This window comes from Triticum aestivum, chromosome 5A (assembly GCF_018294505.1).
Source record: "Triticum aestivum cultivar Chinese Spring chromosome 5A, IWGSC CS RefSeq v2.1, whole genome shotgun sequence".
NCBI classification, from domain to species: Eukaryota; Viridiplantae; Streptophyta; class Magnoliopsida; order Poales; family Poaceae; genus Triticum; species Triticum aestivum.
The window spans coordinates 452,053,810-452,058,140 of NC_057806.1; the positions used below are offsets into that span (position 1 = coordinate 452,053,810).

Sequence of the window (4,331 nt, forward strand, 5' to 3'; positions counted from 1 at the left end):
CCAGCAATTATTTTCAACTTTTGGGCCATTTTATCCGCCGGCACAACTAAATCATGGCTCACTATCTGCCGCGACAGTCGGTGTGGCGCGAGACTGAAATTATTGGGCCCAAATGTGCGCAGACGAGGGGGAGCGCGTGAAAGGCCGGAAATTTTGCACCAAATGAATTATAGCCGCCGGCCCAACCAGATCTGCCCCAAATTGAACCCTATTCCACAAGTCCTCCTCCCAGACCAGCGCCGCCGCCGCCGCCCTCCGCCCTCGACCTCCTCCACCAACCAGTGCGCCCCCCATCGGCGTACGCGCCTCACGACGCCGACTCGTCATCGCCTTCCTTCGGCACCGCCACCGGGGCGGGTCAACTGTGGCGGTGCGTCGAGGTCGAAGTCAACGTCGCCTCCCTCTCCAGCCCCAGATCCCGTGGCGAAAATTGCCACCACCATACCGGCGCGCTCTTCTCCATGGCCCTCCAAGGTAACGAGCACGGGTGAGCTCCCCACCACAGCTCCCTCCATCCCAACGGCACGAGAGGTGCTCAGATCCATCACGCTGGACAACACGCTGCTCAGATCCGTCATGCTGGAGTCTCCTCCTCTTTCCCATGTACAGTACTCCTTTGCTGCTCAGAGGAGGTGAGGTTGCCCAGCTTCTTTGTTCGATTTTCTTTTCCTGCTACTGCAGACTGCCAGCGACCATGTCCTCTGGACTTTTTTCTGTCCATGAGCTCGCGGAGCTGAGGATTTGCTTTTTGTGCCTACCTTAGCTACATTGCTTCTTAGCAAATATTCACCATCTTACATTTTTATAACTGATTTTCTATTTTGCGACTGTAAAACAAGAAGGCAGTAGAATAACTACAAAAGAAGAAGGAATCTGATGTCCCAACAAAGCACATGTGAAGAGCGCTCCAGGGAGAAAGAAGAAGGAAACAACAATCTTGCAAACGAATAAAGAAACAACAGCTTCATGACAAAAAAATTCATGAGTGGTAACACTTCTCTACAAACATATAATCTGATTTTCAACACTATTAATTAGGAACTACATGGTTGAGGAACACAAGTGAACTTTACTGTACTTATATCAGTTCAATTTCTTTCAGGAAATCCTTTTTAATGGACTGATGGTGGGACTTGGGAGCAAAGGTATACATGTGTGGAAGCCATCCTTTGCATAATTTTATTCCAAATATATATACTTTCTCCTCTTAACTGGGGGCTATTTCAAAAAGGGAGGATCTCGTGTGTAAGAATTGGTTGACCCTGCATTTTACTATTCATTATTATTTATACAACCCTGAATGTAAAGTGTCACCATGTGTGAATTTATAATCAGTCGTAGTAATCTTGATATAGATATACACACACTGAAGTCTGAAAACAAGCTAGTAAAACTACTTGCTTTGAAAGCAACACTACATTTTATATTGAGTGGTACTGCCATTGCCGCACCTTTGATTGCTATATGAACCATGCTATTATTGAGACAATGGAGTGGGATGTCAATGCCATTGGTTGAGTGCAAATATTTAGTTTTTGTATTTAAATTATGAGTGAAAGGGTGAGACAGAGTTTGTTACTGCATTTACGCCATTTAGTTTGTTCAAATATTTGCTTGGAGCTATGTAAGTTTACATCGGTGCCATAAATTATGCTTCAACTTTCATACCATCGGATACATAATAGTTTCTGTATAATTTTCAACTTTATAAGCAATTCAGCAGCTACATTGTTACAGGAAATTAGATACTCTGAGAAGCTTTTGCAAGATCTAGATATCATTTGTTCTCTATCGCTCGAGCCTTTGTGTTTGACACTAACAAAAATATAAAACACGGGTGTGCCAGTGTCCACGCCAGCATCAAAAGATGCATGCCGGCCGGTGGCACAAATACCCGAATACGTATGTGTACATAAGCAGGTATTCAGCCATATATATATACAGGCTGATGCATGCGTCGCTGCTTTACAAAAAAACCGTATTGATCCGTGCATTTTGGTCCTTGTAAGACTAGGCTGGCGAATCATCTGACCGTCACATCCCCACTAATGCATCGCTTTAATCAATCCACTAACTTATACACGCACGTCTTGCCTCTACGTACATCTGCATGGCATTTTTTTTAGTTGTGCATGGCATAATATTTAAATCTGTATGGGCACTCCTTGCTCCATAGATATGTTCTCAAGCTTCTCCCAAGCTTGTTAGGAAAAGAGAATATTGGGACAAAATATTTTCGTACTATTTCTAGTATAATTCTCATCGAACACTGTGCTTGTGAATGTGCTTCAGTTCAATGGATAACTCCAAAAACCTGTACCTAATTTGATCCTGATAGCATTTTCTTCAGGTGGTAACACTTGTCTCAGTTATTACAGTAACTTTGTCAATGTAGCGTTGTTTGCAGTTTGCACTATTAGAAGTATCTCCTAGATAAAAAATATTCTATAGCCAAACATGATTAATACATGTGTTGTGTTTGATATAGATTTGTAGCTTATATCATTTATATAATACATCAGTTTTTCAATTGTATATTTATATGGGCTGTTCATTAACTAAGGCCCTGTTCGGATCCCCTCCGCTCCCCTACTGCAGCTCCCGGAGCGGAGGGAGTGCCAGCACAATCGCGCGGAGCAGTTCGAACCCGGCTCCTCGCGCGGAGCGGAGTTGAGAATCTGGAGAGCTTCCGAACAGGCAGTAACTTTTGCACAAATTTAGTTATGAGTCATTGCTTTTTGCACAAATTTGGTCATGGGGTAATCATTCCAGAATCTCAACATTCTAGCATTTTGCGCAAATTTGTGAAGTTCGACTTCTTAGTGTCATGGCTCACGACTAAATGTTCCAGGATTATTATATAGCAGAACTCAGATGTGAAAATCAAACTACTTTTGCTTGATCCTATTGAGTATGAACATGAAACAATGCTTGCCTGTGCTGTCAGCTACCGTTCCTAATTCACCACACATTGTGCTATCTTTCATTCAAATAAATGTATAACCTTGCTTTTCATTTGATTCGTACAACAACTGCATCTTGCTTCCAGAATTTCTTCATGGTCCTGTATAATCTATCTCTCATAATTATATACACATTATGCCTGAACCTGTGTTGTTTGTGTGAAAGGAAACATCTCTAGTATTTTCAAATGTTTATACATAGCTTGAACTATATTGGAAGGTATCAATGTTTGTGAATTAATACTCAAGCCACAATAATATTGGTATAGATATATATGTGAAGCTTGAAAATACGCCAGTAGGAATACATGTCAGCTGCCATATGTAGTTGTAAGCTACTTGCTTCATGGTTTGCTTTTTTGCTTGCAAAATGATTATTATGCAAGCATGTATTTGCTGTCTGAGCCTATATCCTTTGTTTGTGTGCTACAGTACATATCATTTACCAAAGTTATTAGCTCATGGCATTTGAACCATCTTATCTATTTAGGTTGGCATCATCACTGGAAGATGTTTCTACATGATGTTTCTTCTCTTCGTATTAACATCTTAAAAGCATTACAAATTCGTAACTCTTCTGCTGGAGACATGTGGCCATCTTCGAATAATGCAGTTTCGTGTGAGTTTGGTATTCAGATGAATATGTTAATTCCATCAAAGAAACAGCTTGAGCAGAACTGTACAAAAGAGTAATCACGCAACTTGTATTCGTGGACATGGCTACAGCTATGCACTAAAGTTAAACCATTTGTGTAGCTCAGTCTAAGGACACAAAATCTTATCGTCTTATGTAAATTTTGTTAACCGTTGTAGCTAGATGCTACTAAACACGTGTATGGAAATAAGCTTATTCGTACTGAACTTTTAGTTTGTGAATGTTTCTGAAAGTTTAAGGTTTTGGGTGAGGTATATATGGAACTTTGATTGAAGTGTATAATTTGAGTGTTCTGTCTTGGTTTCCTGACATAGTGAATGGATATTGAATGCTAGTGAAATCAAAGTGATGGCAAACAAACTGCCGGGTAGACATGTTTGTGCTAGCAGTTCCACTGCCTGTAATAGTAGTTCATGTGCTACTGCCAGTCTGCCGGGAGAAAATTAACTGCCGGCAAATGCATGTGTCCTGGCAGATAAACTGCCGGGAAAATTTTATATGCCGGGAGAACTAATCCCCGGCAACCATTCTTGTGGCAGTTCTATCTGCCGGGAGAAACATTCTCCCGGCAGTTTATCTGCCCTCTTAATGGCTTTCTCCTGGCATATTACATGCCATTACATCGGTGTTGTGGTGTAGTGTTGTCCAACTCTGGACAAGATTCGCTCTCATGGTTTTCATTCGAAGACATAGGATTTTGGTTAAGCATCACT

The 4,331-nt window shown here is 41.4% G+C and overlaps 1 long non-coding RNA gene across 5 annotated transcripts; it reads left to right on the forward strand.

The window, feature by feature from the left end:
• Positions 1-201: 201 nt before the first annotated feature.
• On the forward strand, positions 202-3,824 carry LOC123103951 (uncharacterized). 5 transcript variants are annotated; one of them, XR_006450041.1, is made up of 4 exons: positions 202-988; positions 1,103-1,145; positions 2,599-2,759; positions 3,454-3,824. It is a non-coding gene; the product is annotated as an uncharacterized lncRNA (long non-coding RNA). The 5 variants fall into 5 exon arrangements; XR_006450040.1 differs by having other exon boundaries at positions 202-632; positions 843-988; positions 2,564-3,824; XR_006450038.1 differs by having other exon boundaries at positions 202-632; positions 843-988; positions 2,599-3,824.
• The last annotated feature ends 507 nt before the right edge of the window (positions 3,825-4,331 follow it).